The 23,243-nt window shown below is 40.1% G+C and overlaps 2 pseudogenes; both read right to left on the bottom strand.

Moving 5' to 3' along the window:
* Window positions 1-1,108: 1,108 nt before the first annotated feature.
* On the bottom strand, window positions 1,109-21,091 carry LOC137148307 (E3 ubiquitin-protein ligase MARCHF7-like; annotated as a pseudogene).
* Window positions 21,092-21,836: 745 nt separating this feature from the next.
* On the bottom strand, window positions 21,837-22,970 carry LOC137148308 (probable E3 ubiquitin-protein ligase MARCHF10; annotated as a pseudogene).
* Between the last annotated feature and the right edge of the window lie 273 nt (window positions 22,971-23,243).

Raw genomic sequence — 23,243 nt, forward strand, 5'->3', positions numbered from 1 at the left:
TGCATAGCCTGGAACCTCAGCCCCAGCATCTGCAGCCCACAGGACCTGCCAGGGATTAGTGGGGCTGCATTGAAGCTAGCCTATATATGTTATCTTTTCTGCCTAAGGTCGTGGGGCCAGAGTAGAGGGCAGGCAGTGTGATTGTCTGCCCCTTCTGCGTGGGTGGACCCCAGACAAACAGAACAGCCTCTGTGGGTCCCAAAGGAGCGGGGTGCTCCATGGGCCATATGCACCCTGTGGGCAAGAGGAGACCCTCTCCCTGTCAATCAAAGGGCGATGATTTGTTTACAGAGCTGAGCATTGCATGAAACGAATGCTACAGCAAATCTGGACTGATCAATTGAAAGTGAAATCCTGAGGGCTCCAGGCTCATTACATAGCCCCTAACTCTGCGAAACTTTCAGTCTCCATCCCACCTCATGGTTCAGTTTTCAGGAAATGCTGCAAAATGCCATTTATTACCAACCAACAGCAATAAACCAAATGGATGGATAAATATTCTAGCTGCTTTCTATGAATACAATTAATAGTTCAATGTCTTACTGCATCACTCTTTTCCTCTGGTTCAAGTCAGGATTGTGACTTTTTCCTTCCCTCATCCTCCTCCCCACAAAAAGAAAAGAACTCCCGTATTTTGTGTGCACTAATTTTTTAAAGAACAAGAATGTTAAGGAGTGAATAAAGTGATTTTCCTGAAAGTTTGTCCAAATCAAACAGGAGGCAATACACTAATAGTTTGTCATCATGCACAGTAAATCAATAAATTGACAAATGCACTATAGAATATTCCCGTATAAGCTGTGTATATGATCATTTACATATTTACTGTACAAACCCAAGCTCTAATCAGGAGAAACCTCTGAATCATAGAATGAAAATGTAATATGTGATCCAGAGTACACAATAAAGCAACCACATTCATTTCTGTAGCTTCTGATTTTAAAGGTTATAGAAGGTCAGTCAAAAACACACAGTGCCTGCTAGTCATCTGTTTCCAGTTATGGTGAGCAGTTTTAGGATATAATCAATAGAAACAGCATATTTTCTTCAGTACAAACTGCTTTGTTCCATGCTATTTTAACGTAATTATCAATTGGTGTTTCCACTTCTAAAGACGGTAATAGACCCCCCCCTGCAAGGGACTGTGTGACAGGTACACACTTGTTTTAGTTTGGTGTAAACCAAGATCAAAAAAAAAGGGGGGGAAGTTATAAAACACACGGCGAAGGGTATTCAATATAAAAGCCTCTTTGGGAAATTCCAAATTCATTGGACACCCTGGTAAGCACTCTTTTATCCACTGTTCCCCGAGTCTCAAGCTGTAAAGTGAAGGGAAAAAAAAGCCTACTTACAATTCCTTCATACAGAGGAAAAAATAATCAATGAATTCAACAACCTAAAAATGTTTCTTTTAAACATGCAGAGCAAAGAACAAGCAGGAATAATAACTAGGTAAATTCTGATTGGCATTTCTCCGCACTACCAGGGGCTCAGTTCTGCTATCAGACACACCTAGGGAGCTGCTTCTGAAGTCAAATGGAGTTGTGCATGTCCATATGAGGGCAGAGTTGGCCCCCCGAAGTGCAAAATGGACTGACTGCTTGAGATTGCCTTGGGACTTGCGCAGTTTAAATTACTGTGGAAAACATGGTCTTGCGGCAACAGGAAAGGATGTTCTATTTCGCAATGTTTCACAGACAATGAGCCTATGGTGCCTTGTGGAGATCATTTAACCTCTGTGCCTCAGTTTCCTTATTTGTAAAATAGGGATGATGATGCATATCTCACAGGAGTGTTGCGAAACCTCATTAGTTAAGTGAAGATGTTAAAGAAGTGCAAAGCATTATTATCCTAAATGACTATTTATTACTCTTCAGAAATATAACTGTAAGGGTGGTTTCCTAACTGTCAGGTGACTGGCAAACCCACAGATTCTGAGGTATTAGCCCACTCGAATATTAGAGTAGTAGAGTTTGGCTGAATATTCTTGGCCTATTATTTATGAATGGGGGTGTGCATGCAGTGGAATGGTACCTATTAAAAAAGCGCTGTGTCTCTGTGAGAAGGAGTGCTAGAAAACCAAATTCTGCTGTTACACTGGATTTATATCAGTGGAGTTACCTTAGTATAAATACAAAGAGAATCTGGTCCTTGTTTGTAATTTTTTAAAAACTATGGCACAGTCCAAAAAACACAAAGAGAAACGGCTTCCATCTACTGGTATCTGAGTGGTTCATTTCAGTTCAGACATTGTCAGAGAACCATTCAGCTGTGCGTCATTCTGAAAGGCTCCTTAGCTGAGCTGCTCATAAAGCAGCAACCACTCAGTCCAATACAGGTAATGCTTTCTGAGCAGGTTATGTATGTATAGCCAAGCATAATTGTTTTCCTTTCTAGGAGCTTAATCCTGCTCAATAGCAACGTACTGTGCGCTCTGTTGGGCTGTACCTGCCAATGACAACATTAAAGTCCCTCCATGAGTTGGCCTACTGCGAGAAAACCAACATACTGCAAGATGCCGGGTAAAATGTTCAACAGCCTTACAACAGGCACCTGCTTCCTTAAAACTTTGGTGCTGAGGTTCAGCTATCCAAAATACTAAACCAAAAAATAAAAGAAGTATTTGTTCTGAATACAAGAATTATTGACCCAAAGAACAAAAAGGGATTAAAATTGACCTTTCTAATTTTTTAATGGTGAACATCAAATGACCAGCTAGGTTAGGCTCACTTGTTTACTACAATGGAGAGAGATCCATGAGAGCCACTAAATAATAAATGAGAACTGATGTCTACTTGTAATGACTTAGTCAACTATGAGACAGAATGTAGTCTCATGGTCAAAGCAAAGGATTGTGAAATATGGAATCACTTTTAAAATAGGAAAACAGTTATAAGACTACATAGAAAAAAATGTATGGTTATGCTTCTCTGTGCTCTGACATGCCCCACTATTAATTGTGACTCTAGAAGGGAAGGAGATGCTCAGCATGGAAAGGGTTGAAGATTAAACACAGGCTACTTTATCACAGCAAAAGTGTAATGGGGATCTCTCAGGTGGAGCTGAGCTAGGTGGTCATATTCTACTGTCAGAGTCTGGCAATTAGGAAAAGCTGCTCCTCTGGGTCGAGTTCTATGTAAGCAGTGAGTCGCTGTACTAGCCGCATATGTGAGATGAGGAGATCTGGGGAAGGCTAGTGACAAGACAGGACTAGAAAACAATGAGCGTTGAGCCATCAGTCTTCAAGCTTGATGGTGTCACCAATTAATTAAAAGAGATGACCCAAAGCATGTCCTGTAGCGATCACCTATGGACCTAAAGAAGTAGTTGATATTTTGCTATAGTTCAGACTATTACATTCTCACTACTGGCTCAGTTCATTAGGTTTAGGGGCAATAAGCCTTAATGCAAAATGCAGGTTTTGCTTAGAACCAGGACTTTCTGACTGCCAAAGCCAATGCCCCAAGTAGAAAATAGGTTCTAGGTATATTCTCTGCAGGGCATTCTGGGGCAATGTGGTGTAATTAACCTAACTAGAGACTAGGTGTCACTATAGTACCGCACGATAAAACTGAACCAGCGCTGCTTTGGCAAAAACACCAAGAGGTTGCGTCAAGTCTGATAGAGTCTAGCCCGACTCCTACTGAAAGAGATTGGTTGTGAGCACGCTTGCCACACACACTGTAGGTACAAGACCTGGAGGCTGCCTATGGGTTGGAATAACAACCTGGGTAGTTCACATTCATCTCAGACATCACTAGTCTTACATTCTCAGTTATATCGTGTTTATAATAGTTGCTATTTTTCTCTGTAGCTGATGTGTCTGAAATGGATTCAGAACAATAACCCTTATCCAGTAAAAGTACATCTGTGTTTTGGAGGGCGGAAGAGAGGATGTTTTCATATATCACTTTGATACACTGGACCTGGAAGAATATGGAGAAATTTGTTGGTTGTTCTGTCATTAGACTATGTTTATTCTCATTTGTTAGCTTCTGTTTTAATTTAGTGATGCCACTATATGCAAGGAATTACAAGGTGAAAGTATAAGTGGTGTTGCCCACATGGTGGCAATGCCATGTCTTTGGGGAATGTTAACATTCTACGGATTAACAAATCATTTGCCACAAAGTTTTCTCGCCACATAACTATTTCTGTTTTACGCTACTTCTGAGACAAAGTGACAAATGTCCTTCTTGTTCACAGAGGCATAAGACTCCTTATGCTGTAGTGTAACTTGGCAAGAATTTGCCCTCAGAACTGATGAGTTAATCTCGTCCTGTATGAGAAAGTAACCATTATCCAGACAACTGCTCTAAATCTAAAGCTTGCTTTGTTTAAATGCTTTTTGCAGCTCACAGCTGTAGGACAGACAAGTCTTTGTGATATATGATATTATATAACATGAAGGTCAACCCCAAGGATGTAGCTAGAAACTTTACAGGAAGGAAGGAGGTTTTAAAACCAAGCTGCAAAGCAAAATTGAAAACTGAGGCTTTGTCTACACTGTGGGCTGATGCACTGTACAGGGGTGATTTTTCAAGCACAATGATGCGTTGGTTTGTAATTGGTCCATGTAGACCTCGTAGTATGCTTTAATGGAATGCTGTTTGAAACAGGACTTTGTTAAAGGGCACTAGGGAACCTTGAGTCTGCACTAAAGCTCACTGTCTAAAAGACAATGGAATAAAATGGTCCTAGATTTTTAACCTGAAACACTCAAAAAAACATAGTAAATTTTCTCAGATGACCAGACTATGGAGCCCCAATTCATGTTGGTGAGCATTTACGCATGTAGTCCCTTTGACTTCAGTAGGACTACTTGCATGAATAAGTGCTCACTAAATTAAGTAAGAGCTCCACATTTTAGCCTAGAGAGGCCAAGAGCCTTCTGTAAGTGAAAGCAAAATATTTTCTTACAGCTTGTGATTAGTCCCGTAAAAACAATCCCATTATTTGCTTTGTTCTACGTGTGGTAAAGTCTCACTTTTAGTGTTTCTTTCCGAGCCTGCGTTGGTAACTAGAATTTCCTGATCCAGCCAAAGGAGAGAAACAAAACGTCAGCACTCAAAAACAGGGAAGAGAACAAAAAAGCCTTATTAAATGGATAAAGTCTTCAACAAATGAGTAACCAACCTTCCTTCTGGGTGTTCTAAAACGAGCTCATAAATGCTGGTAAAAGCAGCATAAAATCTTATTGCAGCAAACAATCAGAGTTCTAACACACCAAATGTGGAACAAGCAGAGTTTTTAATGCAGCTCTTCACAAAAACAATAATAGAAGAGTGTGGCAGAGGGAGGGGTGAAGTCCAGGAAACGGAAACTTTTTGCCAAAACATTAATTTTTCCTTCTGTATTTTCTCTCCTGATTGAAGAACTTAAATTAAAAATTCTTATTCAATATATATTGGTGTGATATAAATCTTCCCGGCAATTTTCTGCAACTTGAATTTCCAGAAATCTTTTCTTCTGGTTTGTTAACTTCTACATCTGTATGGGCCTTTGTATTTCCTGCCCCATGTGAAGTTTAGCAGGTTTAATGAGAACTAGTAAACAAGACTCTCTGAGAAGTGATTTTGAACTCCAAAAAACCTACTTTCATTTTTCTCTGCTCCAGGTTGTTTTGAAAGCTATGAGAAAGGGGATAAAGATTAATAAAAATGTTCCACAATAACATTGATCAGCATACAATTTAATATGCCTAGAGACTGCTATGGTAATGTCTCAAAAACACTTTAAGAAGGATGGAAATAGTTAAAAAGCAAGTAAGTGAGGAAATCACAGCATTATTAACACAAGATACAAAAAAACTAAGGATTATTCTTAATGTCACAAAGGCTTCTTATAAACAATCATAACTTCCCCTTAGTTTGTTATTAGACATAGCTATATCTGGCTATGTGAAAAAACTTGTTTCTTTGAAGCAATTCATCCCAGGATCACATTTGATTTTGTCAGTATTAATAATAATAAGATGTAAGGTTGCAACGTAGTTTGGGACTTTTTTCTTTGTATCAATTTCTCCATGTAGGAAACTTTGGATTTGGAGTTTCTGGACTTATATAGCTTTGTATTGACTTCCCGCTGATTTTACACTAGCATTCCTTATGTTGTAAGAAGCAGTGATGACCGAACCAAACCCAGCAGTGACACATCAAGTTTCTTTATAGAGTTAGAACTCTAAAGTCTGGGTTTGGTAACTTTCACCTCCAGGCCTAATCAGAAGTGAAAAGATTTTAAAAGAGGTAAAAATGCAAAGACTTGGCCTGCTACTGAGACAATCCTGCATGATTACTTCAGCAGGGAAGCTTTTGTTACTCCATGGCAAGATGTCACCTAAAGCAGAGGTGCACAGAGGAACGATACGTAGTTACTGTCCATTGGCAGTGACTCTGTCAGGGAAGGAAGAATTTCTATAGAAGCACACAAAAAAACTCTCTCTCTCTGCCAGAGATACATATTCTTCACTGGCTGGGCCCCACCCAAATAGCTGTAATGTGTAACTCTGTGGAAGGGAAGGTTAAACAAGGGCAGCCCAATGGCAGGAGTGTGCACTTAAAAAGCGTTCAAAACAGGGGCACAGACTATTTCTCAATTGTGTCTCAATTATAGACTCAAATTTACCTCCAGGCCACCCTTGTTGGCTGTTCTCTCTTTTATTTACATAAGAAGTGCTGAATCATGTCTGAGAAGTCACATATTTTGAAGTGAAACTAGATGACTCACTGTATCACAATATACTCATTATTAGCCTGTGACTAATAGCAAAGAGCTACACCAAACAACAGCCCTGGATCTAAATCTTAGTTGTTTGCTGTTTGAAGTGTTTGTTAAAGAGTCTTCATATGTTTGCCTGTTGCTGATATACTTTCATGTAACAATCTTTGTTGACAAGACTCTCTGTAACCTCTGAGTACAGCGATGTTGTATTGTTTGACACTGAAAATGCTGTGAAGCGTAACTTAAAATGCCAAATCAGAAGGTCACAGAAAATATTATTTGTTAAAAAAACAAAATTATTTTAAAGCTTTCTGTAGCATTCTTCTTGTCCCTTGCTTTGTAGTATTTGTCCCATATCAGACAAGTTTGCCCACTGAAAAACAACAGGGGCCTTACTGACACTATGGTGCTATTCTTAGCTCCCTCACTAGCCCGCTATGTTGGTGATCTTGCATCTGTCACTTAAGCTCAAGTTTTCAAACATAGCCTCTGATTTTGGCTGCCTCATTTTTTCAGTAGTCAACCTGAGACACCTTGTGCCTGACTTTCAGATGTCCTGAGTTTCTTTTGACTGCAGCTGCATCTGTGTGTGTTCAACATCTCTGAAAATCAAGCATACGGTGTTTCAAATTGAGCTACCAAAAACAGGTACCCAAAATCAGAGGCCTCTTGTGAAAATGTTGGGCTGCTATGTGCCCCAATTCATCAGTTTTTACAAATTTTTAAAATGCATTATATTTAAAAACAGATGTGGTTTGACTTTTTTTTTCCAGCTAAAATTATGATTTTTTTTACATTTTTTGCCATGACAAAGTTGTGTGTTTTATAATTTTTTCTATGACAAATATTAAGTCTTAATTAATTGTATGATACAGGCCTTGGAAACTTGAGAGGTACAAAGAGGCCGAAAAACTACTAATTGTAAAGATAAACACATCAAGACAATAGGGATGTAATGAAGACTGTTATACTAAAAGCAAAGTCTGGATTATTTTAGTCAGCTTTTCAAAACATAGTGAGTATAAATGGAATCAAGAGACTCCAGTATCCCATCGGTCATGTTCTAATTAAAATCCCTTCCAACGTCCAGACCGTCAGGATTGAAAGCCTCAGTTCCCATCAGTATCAAGAAGAGACCACAGATTAACTACAAGCACCAAAGCCACTAGATCAATATATGTGACCTTTTCAGACCAGCTCAACTATATTTATAACACTCCAATGAAGCAATGTTCTGTGAACTTAAAAATAAAAATGACATTCCAAAGAGCTCCATGAGGTTCTGAGCACTTTCTGCTCCAGATGGACTTTTTCTGCCAATTGACTGAAAAGTCTCTGCTGCAGCTTTGCAACTCATAAGAAGTGCTCTGAGAGCAGAAATAGGTCTTGCTCTGATGCCAACTAGCTGCATCCTGTCGATTTTGTATTGTGAAATATACCAGCTGCCAGCATCAGCAATACATTCTGAACCACCCTGAAGCCTTGGGTATATGCTTGAAACACAGCTTGGCTCTGATTCTCAGTTACATTAAAGACCCCCTCCCCCCCCCTTTTATGGCTTTGGCAGCATAGAGCAGTCTTAAATTGGGTGGAAAGAGCACCCAGAGTATACCGCCTGCACTGCTTGGAGAGTGTAGCACTGGTGTCAGGGCCTTTCAATGACCCTGTTCGCAGCCCTTGGCTCAGGGATCGGATCAGGGGTATGTTTGCATGCACTGCACTATGGGGGGGATTTTAAAAAGTGCCTCTATGACTTTGGAGCACAAATCCCATTGAAAGTTGCAGACTTGTTCTCCTAAGTCACAGAGAGACTTTTGAAAATCCCAACCTTCAGCTATTCTTTTCTTCTCAGGGCCCATATGTGGCCATGTGAAGCAGAGTATAAACTAGAGTAGTCCTGAGCCACCTTAATCATGCCCCAGCTGCAGGCATGTTTTAACTGAGAATTAGGATCCTTGGGTCCACATTCAAAAGTGTTTTAATGCTTCACGGCTGTTGCCAGTATTAGTGCAATTGTGTTTGCTCAAAGCATGGTTCACTACTGTTGCAGCCTGCATCAAGTCACTCTGTACCTTTGCTGTGTTAGTGCTGGTAGAAAGCACTGGTGTGTCAGGTACACCACTGCAATAGGCATGTCTCTCAGCACACTTTTATAATGCTCCTACGGCTCTTCCTGCACTCACCCTGGGCAGTATCTCCAGTGTACCTGACTACTGGAATTCTCTGTTAGCTCTATAATTTTATGCATAGAAGTTTTCTGTTTACAGGGTGCAATGCAGCAGACTCTCAAGATTTATTTTATTTAAAAAAAAGTAAAGTATCTCTTAATGCAATATTGCTGTTATTCAGTTGTACATAGCTGCTATCTTTACACACTGAATCATGTTATTTATACAGGCCACAAATAAAAAAACTTGGTAAAGCAGCTCTCTAAATGTGGAGGTCTGCTTCCACAAACCCCATTTCAGGGATCTGCGTGGAGAAGTCTGGGAATGTACTGGTATTGAAAAAGCTAGAGGGAATTCTGTGTGAGATCATTGTAAATAGGTTTATGTTAACTAGATTAGCCAGATCATGGACACAATGCACTAATACAAATCATAGGGGTACAACTCCACTCTGTAGACAAGGTTTTGAGGATTCTCATTCTTTAGCAGCCCAGGCTGCATTTCCACATGCATACAGTGAATCCCAGAAATTATTTTTTTGAAAACTTTTCTTCTACTACGGCTGGTGAGCAACTGGAGCACATAAGACACCCCATTGCACAGCTGTATCTTGTGGAGTTGCCAGAAGGCGTATTGAGCATGTGTAAATAATTGACAATCAGTGGGGGAAATACCCATCCTGCACTGGGATAGCGTTAGGCAGGATTGTAGATTGTATCTCTGGAGAGGGCTTGGGTAGCCTAATAAAACTTTATGTGGCTGATTTTGAAGGAAAAAAGCTGTCACATAGATTCTACGTAGATTGCAGTGCTTCTCCAGGCTTGACAACTAAGGAGGTATCCTGAGTGGGATAAAGAGCCAGGTAAGTAAAAAAGGGGTATATGATATTAGGGCTGTGTGATCTGAAGCATTATTATTTTCACTCCTCTTAACTTGTCTCTACTGGCTTAAACAACAAGAGTTCTGAAGCACCTTAAAGACTAACACATTTCTGTGGGCATAAGCTTTTGTGGGTGGGTTACAGCCCATGAAAGCTTATGCCTGCAGAAATGTGTTAGTCTTTAAGGTGCAAGAAGACTCTCATTGTTTTTGCTGTATACAGACTAACATGGCTGCCCCTCTGGAACTTTCTACTGGCTTAGTTGTAGTTTAGCTGCATGAGTTCTGCAAACCTCTATTCATCAAGGTGAAGCAGCAGGTCTCAGGTAGAGACCTGAATTCATTAGCTCACTTTGTGCCTATGTGCAGAAAAGCCAGTGTGTTCACTGTTACTGTAACCCTGGGTTCTAAAGGCATTGAGGACTAGCACTAGTACTATGAAATACTGTTTTGTTACTTCAGCCAGGGGCTATGTTATCTACCAAACTCATTTATTAACTTTGAACTGTCTTCATGGCTTGTATTTCATGTCTTAATTACTGTAACTAGTGTTTATCACATACAATAGCCTTACATAAGATCTTTGCAACAAATGACCTGGCTTAGTTTCCCAATCCAGTCTGTGATATTCCAGGGCCAGCAAGGATGGCCAGCCTTCCTAAAACACAACAAACTGAGGACATGGGGTGGATGAAAGACTCAAAGACTTTGGCAGGCAATTAAAAGAGCAAAAGACTCTAAAGAGAGTCCTGTCTAAGCTGTAGATTGGTAAATGCATAGGTTGGTGGGGTTTTGTTTTGTTTTGTTTAAGGCCAGAAGGGACCATTGTGATCATCTAGTCTGATCTCTGGCATAAAACAGACCAAAGAATTTCAACTAGACTGTAACCTGGGTTCTCATAAGAAGGAGATATAAAAGAGGGAGAAAATCAGTTGGGATCTATACAGCACAAAACAGCTCAACAGGAAGAAAACAAATATAAATTAACTCCTGGGCACAAGCACTGGAAAGCTCAGCTGGTAATTAACAAAAAGATGAAGCTATGCCATCTTAAACGGCTGTATATTTTGGCATATAACAAATACAATACAGACAGGCAAATGAGGAATGGGCCTTTTCCATAATTAGATGAAAGCTCTCCAGAGAAAACCTTGGTGCTACAAAAAGTGGGGTGGCTAAATCAGCACGTGGCACTTTTCCCTTTCAGTGCCATGCCATGGTATAGAGAATGCTATGCTACTGGAGATTTCAGCTGATACAATGGAAATTGGAGGTCCTGACCACCTGTGGGGATTAATCTGATGGCACTTGTAGAGGTGTCGAAAACCCAATGTCTTGGCTGCACTCTGGGATAGGTAATTAATTCTGCCTCCCCAAATTCCCCCTCTGTAATTGTGAATCTAATCAATCTTCAGAACAATGTAAGACTATTATTTTGCCTAGCTTTTGACTAACAGGATTTTGTTTGTTTTATTCTCTGTAATTAGTGCATCAAGCTGCCAATGGTGAAAAGAATCACTGAAATTAACAATAATAATAATTTTCCCTCTAAACACACTGTATGGTATTGCTGGCTCAGAATGGCAGCCATCTTTCCAGCCCAGAAGTGGTTACATTTCAGCGTTGCAGTGGAGATTTAGAAAGTGATACATTTTAAAATGTGCACTGACTTTTTTTTTTTTAAATATGCACACTGAATACTAAATGAACCCTCGAAGTTACTAATGATACCGCTGGTTCTAAGCAGTATGTTCTTGATGAAGAACATTGTCTTAAAATAACTTTAAGCATTCAGATTCAATAGTCCCTGTGAGGCATGACCTAAGCACAGGACCGGGAGACAGGTACTCATCAGTTCAAACTGCCTCTCTGAACCTGAGCGAGTCACTTGGTCAAACTTTTTCAACAGCATCCTCTGTCAGTGCTACCAGTGTAATAAACCTGAGGGATGCTCATTAATCTGGAACTACATCCTTCCCTAGGCTACAGCATTCATCTTTATGGCTTAGCATTTACAAAATCTCCTCAAATCATTCTTCTGTAAGCTGTATCTTCATTAGCTCTTTTGGGTTTTTTTGTTTGCTTTGGGTTTTTTTTTTTGTTTGTGTTTGTTCTGTTCAGACAGGGAATTATATTCCAAGTCATCATGTCCTCCTCTAGGTTTTCAATGGGTATCTACAGACAATCTCATTCTAAGTAAATCTTTATATTCATATACATTTTACAGCACAATGGTAAATCAATCCGCTAGAAAATAGCTTGGTGGTATCACTGCTATCAGTGCAGGCTGGGAAATAATTTACTGTTTTATGACTAAATAAGGCCTAGAAGGATGCAGATGGGGATATATACACTGTTTACTGCAAATAATTTGAGAAACACAATCTGGTAGAAGTGGCTATCTTCTACTAGTAAGTGGGAAAGGCTGGCACGTTGCAGTATTTATTTAGATTTCTATAGATGCTAAATAAGGTATCTATCCATATGCCTTAGGTGCTTTTGGCATAACTAAAATGCATCATAAATAATTCTTGAAAATGCAGCAGTACAAACAGATATAAACCTCCACCAGCAAGCAAGACCTCCCATAAGCTTGATTTCCCCCATCTTTCCAACAATTACTCATCCTTACAATTCCTCTCATTTTCAAATGGCTAGGAACAGAGATGAGCTTTGCAGCAGGTCCTTAAATGTTGACTCTGTAAATCTGATGTGTTGAATCCTCAAACTCTACCCAATAACAGCCTATCATTCTGCAAAACACTTTAAAGTTTGAGAAAGAGGGTATATGCCTATCACTTTACTCTGTTTATGGTTCAGTGTGATTATTCCAGAGTGTAGAGACCCAACGCTTTGATTTCCAGAGTGCAAGGAAGTATATTTCTACTCAGAACTATTAATGGTGTTTAGAACTGCAGACTGAAGGCCAAGATGGACATTCAGGATAGACAGAGGGTTTTGGAGGAGGCAAAGTTCCAGAACATAAGGGAGGTTATATAACTTGGGCATGCCAAGACTCGAGAATGAAGCCTTTGAAATCTTGTAAGAACATAATGGCCACACTGAATCAAACCAACATTCCATCTAATCCAGTATCCTGTCTTCGGATAGTGCCTGCTTTCAGATGCTTCAGAGAGAATGAATGCAACAGGGCAATTATTGAATAATCTATCCCGTGAGCCAGTCCCAGCCATTAGCTATTGATGGGCCTATCCTCCATGAACTTACCTAATTCTTCTTTGAACCCAGTTATTCTTGTGAACTTCACAACAACCCCAGCAGTGAGTTGCACAAGCTGACTGTGTGTTGTGTGAAGAAGTACTTCCTTTTGTTTGTTTTTAACCTTACTACCTATTAATTTAATTGGGTGAGCCCTGGTTCTCATGTTATATGAAGGGGTGTGTACTACTTGTAACCTGAGAAGTGGGCAGGCATGAGCCCGCCCACTGCTAAAGGCCCCTCCCCCTGAAGGGGAGGAGTCACTGGACCCAGGACACAACTAAGTGTGTGGGACAACTAATGAAAAAAGGAGTGGGCGTGGGGGGTCACAGGTTTAAACGAAGTGAACCAAAAGGGGACACCAAGCAGAGAACCCTGGACAGTGCCCACTGCTCCCAGAAGGTGTCAAGGGAGCCAGCGAATGCTGCCCAGAGGAACTCTGCCCAGATGCATGAACGGACATAGGAACGGAAGCAGGCCCTGCAGTCGCAGAACACCCTCCCCCCCCCCAGCCAACCTCCTCTCCCTGGTCTTGTAGATGGCCACTTTGGCCAGGACTAGGAGGAGGTGGACGAGGAGGTCCCGTGACTTTGTGAGGCCACGGATGGGGTGTGCACAGATGAACAGGTGCAGGGAGAAGTGCAGCCAGAACCTCAGCAGGAAGTTCTGGAGGAGCTGGAACAGGGGCTGCAGCCTGGCGCACTCCGGGTACACATGCGCCAGCGTCTCCCTCATGCTGCAGAAGGGGCAGGTGTCAGGGAGGGGGGTGAACCACACCAAGTGCACGCCTGTGCTCGTGCCATGAGAGGACCTTCCCTCTTATCCCATGGCTGCTTACTTTGCTGAAGAGCCTTTGGTGAGGAACCTTGTCAAAGGCTTTCTGAAAGTCCAAGTACACTATATCCACTAAATCACCCTTGTCCACATGCTTGTTTTCCTCAGTAGCATTTGACTTCCAGGTTTTGCAGGTCATCTTTTTGCTTCTACCTGCCTCTTTTACTATGTTTAGCTATGGTTGCATTTTTTTGGTCCTCTTACTGGATCTTTTGATCTGCAGTATATATTAATTTGAGCCTTTTGTTATGGTAGCTTTTTAAAGTTTCCCTGCAGCTTACAGGCATTTCACTTTTCTGACTGATCCTTTTAACTAGCTTCCTCATGTTTGTGTAGTTCCCCTTTTTGAAGACAAATGCTACTGTTGTGGGCTTCTTTGGTATTTCCCCTGCCCCCTTCCTCCAAGGAGGTCATTACATTTAATTACATTATGGTCGCTATTACGAAGCAGTTCTGCTACATTCACTTCCTTGTACCACTTTGGACTAAACTCATTCTCCACTTGTGGGTTCCAGGACTAGCTGCTCCAAGAAGCAGTCATTAATGGTGCCTAGAAATTTTGTTTCTGCATCTTGTCCCGAGGTGGGGGATAGTTGAAATCTCCCATTGGTTTTCTGCTTTTGTAGCCTCTCTAATCTCCCTGCGCATTTCACAGTCACCATCATACCCTGATCAGGTGGTCAGTAGAATATTCCTACTGCTATACCGTTGTTGTTCAAGCATGGAATTTCTATCCATAGAGATTCTATGGCACAGTTTGATTCATTTGAGATTTTTACTATATTTGACTTTGCTTTTTCACATATTTTGCTGCCCCGCCCCCCACCAGCATGATCTACCCTGTCATTCCTATCTGCCTTTATGAAAAACATTTAGCATTTTTCTGAACAAGCTGACCCCCATCACGCAGTTTATAGTGAAGAATTAGTACTCCTGGCTTGGGATATTTATTTTTTGGAAAATTAAGCAGATTACTCTTTGGCAGGCATAAAGCTAAAAAATCCTAAATCTTTTGTGATACTAAGTTTGTTTTTATGCAGCTCTCAATATCTGTCTCCTATTCCTGCATTTTTTTCTGTTTAAAATAAATTTAACTTGTTTCAGATGGGATGATGTTCAATTCCTTGAAATTAAAAAATCCAGCTGAATTTTGTGTGTGTGTGTGTGTGTGTGTGGTTTTCTGTTTTTGTTTTTAATTGTAAGATGCTGCAGAGGACAACTAACCTGGGCTAGTCTCCCCCTCAATAGGTTTCCACACTGCAATGTCATCTCTACCTACCAAACAAGAATGTTATTCCCAATCTCCAAATGTAATTACAAACTTTCTTCACTCAAAGCCTCATGATACTGGGCAGTTTTGTGAAATGAACGGTGATGATTATTCTCAGACTCTCATTACTCAGGGGCTTTTTTACATTTCTTTAAATCTGCGTGAGGAAGCATATCTCTTCCTTGCAGTTCAGCTGGCTTCAGTGCATGGTGACAGATCATTACATGCACAAGCTAGCAATACCAAAATAGGATTACAGGCCTTTATCTGGAAAGAGTTTCTTACCCGAGACTGTTGGTGATTTCTGTAATAGTCATTCACATTCAAATCCGCTATCAGGCTCTGCTTACGCAGTTCATAGGTTTTCACTGCCCCCAGCTCAGCACCTGGAATTAAATAAGGAATTAAATATTTAACTTATAAATCCATATTGAGCACAGTGTCTCCATAGATTATAAAATCACTCTCCATAGTACCTTTATTTTAAAGCCATTTTCTACTCAAGGTTGCAGCTTTGAATATGAATTCCATTGAACTCTATTCTAATCATCCCCATTGTTATGTGAGCTTTGTCTAATGGCTTTTAAAATACTAGCGGTATTGTCTTATATATCCTGTAGAATGTAACAGTTTGCAAAACTAACTGATATGGGCTACAAATACAGGAGTTATGAGATACAACCCTTGACCAATGTAGTTTTTGACATATAAAAGTAATATTTATGTCCATTTGTTTGAAACAAGTACATTAATTGAATTTATAAGTGGCTATTCAGATCCAGATTTTCAAGAGCTCAGCACCTGCAACTGGGACCCAATTTCCAGATGAGTTCAGTTCCCATTTAGGTTCCTAAATAAAAACCAGATTCTCAAAAGTCTTCTCCTGTTGTGACACTCTCAAAAGAGGTGAGCAACCAACATGCAATCCGTGTGTTGAAATCTTTTGGAAATTTGGCCTTTTATTTCAGTGCCTAAATGGAAGCTCAGATTTTCTGAAAATCTGGCCCTAACTTTAGGGGCCTGGCCCTTAGAGACCAACTAACTCTAGACTGACAGAATGATGTGAAATACTATTTTCTGTTGCTTGTTACCTGTAAATGTATGTATGTTATACTATAAAAAAATAACTCGGCTGTCACAAAATCCAAGGTAGGTTTTGTTTTTTTTCTTTTTGTAAGTTGAAGAATCCAATGGCAGAGTTGAAAATGGTGAGTAAGATCTAGCTCATAGAGTCAGTTTTCTTTCTGCAGGCCATTTCATTAGAGAAATCTTTATATAGAGACCCCTCCTTTTTATCAACACCACTTGAATAACACTTGGAGAATCAAGTCCTTACTTTCACAGAACACTAGAAGTCTGCTTGTAGTGCAGGAGCCACATTTGAAAACAACACCTCCAGATAACCATTAGAACACTTCTAGTTGTTTTTAAAAATCCAAACAAACATATTCTGGGCTCGTTCACACTGAAGTCTGCAGGAATTTTGCTACTAACTCCACTGGAAACAAGACTGGACATTTTTGGCTCTTCTTTCTTTGATTTCAGCGTGATTCCTATACCTTCTGAAACACAATTTCATTCACTGAGCTGGTGGCAACAATGGGCTCCAGTTGCTTTCCACCACAGAAATGCCCCTCAAGAAAGAGAAGAAAATTAATAAAAACTTTAAAAAAAAACAAAAAAAAACCCAAAACCTCAAGCAGAATTTTCACCCCAAAATGGGAGCACCAGAGATTCCATGAAATCCTCTTGGGACTTTGCTATTGCTATTGATTTTTTTTGTGGCAGGCACTCCGATATCCTGGTGGCAGGTACCTGTATAAAACTGTAAGTTAGCTAGCACAAAGGGTTCCAGTTACTTTTGGACTTACTGTATTATATTTAATATGTTGTTAGCATTGTTTAAAAGCACATGGCCTTCTATAAACTTTTCTTGGGTGTTTGAAAATAATCCAGGGCTATTATAGACACTCAGATCAGGGCCTCAGCCCTAAAGATGCATGTCTCACACACACAAAAAAAAAAAAAAAAATCCTGTACTAACCAGAAATCCCTCTTCTAGTCACCCAAACACACATTCAGTCAAATGTCAAATTAATTTCCAGTATACCATCCCAACTATCTTTCTCCTTGCTAGTGTACTATCTTCTTTATCACTCCAGCTCCCAAGATGGCTGACTGAACTCTCTCTAAACTCGGAGGGCCAGATCCCTGCGTCAGGCCAACTAGCTCTAAGGGCAGGATCTGGGGAAGGTGAGAGAAATGTGACTCACTCTTCTGGAACCAGTCAGGAATTAGACTAAGGATTAAGAATCTGGATTTAACTGAGACCTCCTCTGTGGTGATGACTAAAACAACAAGGTTGGTGTGAGCTGCTATCTTCTTGAATCTAAGAAAAGAATTTTTGGCACAAATCTAAACAGTAGGCTCTCACATAATATATGGAATTAAGTGATAAACTTGCTTATTGTCATGGTGCTCTCCATTTCCAGCTGCTAAATTGCATTAACAGACAGCTAAAACACACACATGTATGCTCAATGTTCCTTTTCGATGCAAGCAATTGCTTAGCTGATGTGTGATTTCAAATGTAAAGGGGAGTGGTTCACAAGACCATCTCTATATTAAAATGTGATCCATATTATGGAAAACTTTGTCCTGCTTTGCAATTCATATTTCTAGCGATATAACGTAGTTAATCATCATTCAGGACAGGAACAGAAATAGAAAACGGGGAATGTTTCAATTTAGTATTAATATGTACTGACCAAGATGGGGGAAGATGATGAAGAAAGCTTGCATAGCAATAATTTGCAATGTGCTTTTCTCTAGCTATCACTCACTTTCATGAGCACTGAAATTCATCTTATCCAGGTTCCTTCTCCCCCTGCTTCAATTTGTTTTTAACAAAAACCCCACATTTGTGTTTATCTCACTTTATGAATTTGTCATTCAACATGCTTCCTTTCCTCCCCATTAATTAGCCTTACATATGAAGCTTATGGACCCTACAAAATGTGATGTTCACATGATACAGCTGATCATGTGTACAAATCCCTTAGCATTTATATAGATTTTAGCTAATTTTAAACCATAAACTCTGGAAATTATAATATTTTTAGCTGTGCTCATCCATTGACTAATAGCCAGGAGTCTACGCCAGGCCATCAAACATTTGCTGTTTTTTTACCTACTTTTTGCATTGTGGAAAAAGACTGAAGTGTTGACAAACCTATGGGATAAATTCAGCCCTGGTGTAACTCCACCCGTATCACTTGATATAGCTCCATTTATGTCAGTGGAGTGATTCCAAAGGTGAATTTGGCCCTCATATATGCTGAGGTTTCTTGAATTAATGACATGCTGGTGCACTTAGAGTACTCTTTCTCATACTACTACGTGATTTAATCTTGGCTTTCAGCCATGTTTTTAGACATTCCTAATGAACAAACTGAAGGTTTCACACGCACCCACATGGTTCTAGCAGTGGATTGGTTAGAGAGCCAGAGCCCCCAGCCATCTGACATTGGTCTCCTACCTCTTTTGAATCTTCTGCCAGCAGACTAAAGACACACTAGAACAAATCAAAAGTGTTCTTTCACCAAACTCTACAGTTCAACATTAGACTTAATTTAAATATAAATTAACATGCTTTGTGGGAGGAGGGGTTAAAGAGGCTTCATTAAACATCTTTCAATACATTTCAGCGTTCTGAAAGAATAATATCCAAGAGGTTGCAATTACTATTCACCTTCAAACTTAAGATGTACAAGGGAAACATCTTGTGATTTTTAAAAGCCTTGTTTGTTTGTTTTTAAATTTGAGTCCAGGACGGACCATGTACAGCTTAGAAATTACAGCCACTGTTTTTACACATGCACCACAATATTTAGCACTCTGCCCCTGCAGAACCTGTTAAGGCAGTACATGTTAGCTACCACACCCTATTTGCAAAGCTGTGCTGTGCGGCCATGAAGGAAATAAATGGAATGTAAACAATTTTTTAAAAAGGGGGAAAATATATTTTAACTAGATGGAAAAGGACCAAAACAGTAGTATGGGAATGTCCAATTAAAGATTCTCCAATTAAAACAGAGAAAAATGTGAACTAATATCTTTTTTTAACTAGACTACAATCAACACTTCTTGCATGCATCAAAATGACCGGAAAGGATTCACGTTCAAAGGCTATATTCTAAACAACAAAATAACTGAGAACTGGATTAATTTAGTTAAACTTTGCAAACTCATTAATAAACAAATTTTCTGAAGGTGAAAAAGCAACTTTCAAGAAATATTCCTGCGTCCCTTTCATGGTGATAAAACATGAGACCCTATAGAGTTATATATGGGTGTTTAAAATATTGTATATCTTTAGAAAACTGGTCCATCACTTGGGGATAGTCTATTTCGTGGGCTACATGGAGTATCTAGAGATTCTGTCTGGGAGGAGGCTGACTGAAGACTGGACAGGGTGGGACAGTAGGAAAAGCTTCTATCCCCAGGACTCTCAATTTCTTCCTAGCCTGTCCTTCCAACACGACTCCTCTCCCTCTGCTGCTCGTTTTCAAGCAGTCCCTTGCGCCAACAGCTTGCAGGGGAACAAGCCAAGGTATAAGGAAGTCAAGCTGGGGGCAGACCCATGAAAGTGGCTGTGCAGGAATCTGGGGCTGGTCATTAGTCGTAAGGGGGTGGGTGAAAAACTAGAGTCTGTCACAACCCTAGTTGTTGGGTTGAGTTTTCTGGAAAGGTGGGGTAAAGAGTGGTCAAGTTGCAGGGCGGGAGGTCTAGGTTGGACATTAGGAAAAAGTTTTTCACTAGGAGGGTGGTGAAGCACTGGAATGGGTTCCCTAGGGAGGTGGTGGAATCTCCATCCTTAGAGGTTTTTAAGCTGAGGCTTGACAAAGCCCTAGCTGGGATGATATAGCTGAGGTTAGTCCTGCTTTGAGCAGGGGGTTGGACTAGATACCTCCTGAGGTCCCTTCCAACTCTAATATTCTATGATTCTATGTTGGACTGGGGTAGGGAAAGAAAAGGAGTAAGGAACTGAGACTGAAGCAGAGTTGTTGGAGATGGGGATATAGAGGACGAGATAAGATAAGTTTATTCCCCTATACTCATTCTTCAGTGCTGGGTATGTAAAGGTATGCACAGCTGTAGTAGTCTAAAGATTAACACCATTTGGGATAAAGCATCTTAGTTCTTTTAAGGGTCCAGTTTACATTCTGGCATTTCTGTATGACTCACTGCTGTATCACTTGTGTTAAGTGCCAACGTTGCATATGTGGACAGTTGGTTTATGTTCTGGGGGAGTGGAGAGATGAGACGGAGAGGCACATTTTCATGAAAAAAATCATTTTTCCTAATTGTTGAAACAACTGCTTGAGAAAAAGAGCAGCTTGCTGATTACAGTCAGCAGCGGGAAACCTAGAGTTGACCAATTCTGCCTTTATCAGAAAGGCTTTGCAGTCAAGCAAATTACAGTTTTAGGGAAGAGAGAGGAAAAAACAGGGCCAGCTAACAAGTTTTTAAAACAGAGATGATAAACAAAGCCAGTCCTCTTCACTTTCTTAGCACCTGTATGGATGGCTTCTTTTTTTTATATTCCTTCCACAATCAAAAACTTGGTTTAAAATATTAAGGGTGGTTCTGATACCCTAAAAAGCAAGGAAATGACAAGCTGAGACACCTCTTAACTGTATCCTAATGCCCACACAGCACACTTCCACTGACAGTAACAGACTCCAGATTGTCCAAAGGAATTTACTTCTGCCTCCAACTGATAAAGAAATATACTGAAAAGATCACATTCATCTCCTTCACAGTACTGCACAAACCTTAATTACAAGCTCAGCAGCATTACCAAGTATTCAGGGTTGACACAAGGTAAGTGTGAGGTGTTGGTGGGAGAAGCATCCGGATGCAATCTATGTTTTGCTGTAGTGAAACAGCAGCCATCGTCCACAGCCTGTGTTCCATTGGAAACAATAAGTAAAGCCATTTTTATTGGCACACACACACCCCTACTAAAACTGATGATATAAACCGCTTCAGTCTCATTGTAAGTTATAAAAAAATGGCAAGCATTTGAGTAAGGGAAAATTGTAACTATAATGGGCAATGTAGGGGGAAAAGGTGTTACTACTTAATTTTTTCATCTGTATACAGAAAGGTAGTTGGCAATGAGTTTTAACCATATGGAAAGTTGAAAAATGATAAAATCCAGCCGTTTGTTAGAAAAGGGGATCCAAAAGGTCAAACATTGGGCAACCTAAATATAAACCAATACAAATATAATATTGAATTACACAAAGCTCTCAATTTAGCTATAGAACGGTATGTTACTGTGAAATTATGGATGTGTGGCCTACATAATTATACTGTTATGAATTAGGCTAAGCCTCATTAAAATTGGGGTGTGTAACTGCCATCCTTCATTTTAAGATAGTTGTAAGAAACAGGTCCTTTTATGAAACAAGAAGTCTCCACCCCAAACACAAGCACATGTCACAAACTGCTCACTCAGACAGAAGTTTCTTTGCTCACAGCTCCATTTCCAGTTGTTTGATTCCTTCTGTGTTCAGGGAAACAGAACTTCTTATATTCTTTGTAAATAAAAATGATTGCTTCAAAGGTACCTGCCTCCATCATCAATTTCTCCTCCTAATGGAAACAACCCATGGCGCCTTGAACTTTGGCTAATTGCTCAGGTCAAAAGGGGTAACAAAATGTATTTCTCAGCTCTCCTACAGTTTCTTAGACTTCTCTGGGTCTGCCTGTTTGTTTATTTCCTTTGTGCTTGCGGTATCAGATGCTGTAATGCTGCTCATAGCACTACTATGATTTTGTAAATCAGACACTGCCAGCAAAGCAAGTGGTAATTAATCATGTAATGTCCCAGGCATGTGAAGGTGGGCTGTGAAATTCCTATGAAACACAGAAGGGTTAGAAGAATCTATAGATAAAAAAAGAACTATGTGGATTCAGTACATTCTCCTCTTCATTTAAGGCAGCATTTGGAGATGTACTTTAAACCGTTATTTATACTATCCTCCAGTAGGCTATTGTCTTCAGGTGTACTAACTAATGGCGAGGGGGATCCATAACTTTCTGTAGCAGAAAAATAATCTCTACTTCTTATAGGAGACAAGGGGCTATGAATATTAGACCTCGAACTTTCATCCAGATCCAATGCTTGAGATGAAAGTTGTCAAGCTCAAATTTGTTGAGCTCTTAGCTCTATGTGCAGATTATACCAATGATCTTGGAGTATTATATGCAGAAGACAATAATCGTCTATGAATTGTTGACCTTGCAGAAGGAGGTCAGTATAATGCCTCTGATTGCTTTCATAGGTTTGTCAATATTTATAACAGAGAATGGCACTAGGTCTCCCTATAGAGCTAATGTTACTAAGAGTCTCAGCAATAGGTACGCTGCGTGATCTGCTTTCAGCTCATGACCTTCTTGAACTAAATAATGGAATTTCATTTTCATTCTTATTGCAATCAGAAGAATTCCCATCTGGAGTGTAAGACTTTCATAGTCCCTAGAGTTTCTTCGCCCTAATGAAGGCTGTTCAACAGCTGTGTCCATTACATGGTGTTGCCTTAATGGTCGATAAGAAGATTCAGCTCTTCTTGATGAAATGCTTCTATCCTCTCCAACCTCTTCAGTTACATTGTTCATCTTGTGCCAAGGATGTTCCACTGTTTGCTAATTTGTTCTAGAGTAGTAGAAGACTGATTTAGATTGAAAGAAAGGAATTCTTTCTCTAACAGATCATCATCATCATTAAAATCATTTTCTTCATGGGAATCTTCCATGTTGATGCAAAGCATAGAATAACAGTTCTTCTTTGAGTGCTTGCTCATGTCCATTCCACTATAGGTGTGTGCACGGTTACCTGGAACTTTTTTCCCCTCAGGAGATCCCGTAAGGCCAGCTCCGGCATCCCCTGGAGCCGCGCACACACGGCACGGTATATGAGGCGCTGCCGGCCCTACGCCCCCTCAGTCCCTTTTTTCCACCCATGACGGTAGCTGGAACTAGCCTTGCTCACAGCAAGTACTATTCCCCTTGTTTAAGAGACTTGTTTGGTATTCCAACTTTGGTTTTATTTAGTTAAGTGGTTGTTAAGTATAGTTAGAGAT

This window comes from Emydura macquarii, unplaced genomic scaffold, assembly GCF_026122565.2.
Source record: "Emydura macquarii macquarii isolate MOO-44397 ecotype Brisbane River unplaced genomic scaffold, CSIRO-AGI_Emac_v2 contig_629, whole genome shotgun sequence".
Classification (NCBI taxonomy): Eukaryota; Metazoa; Chordata; order Testudines; family Chelidae; genus Emydura; species Emydura macquarii.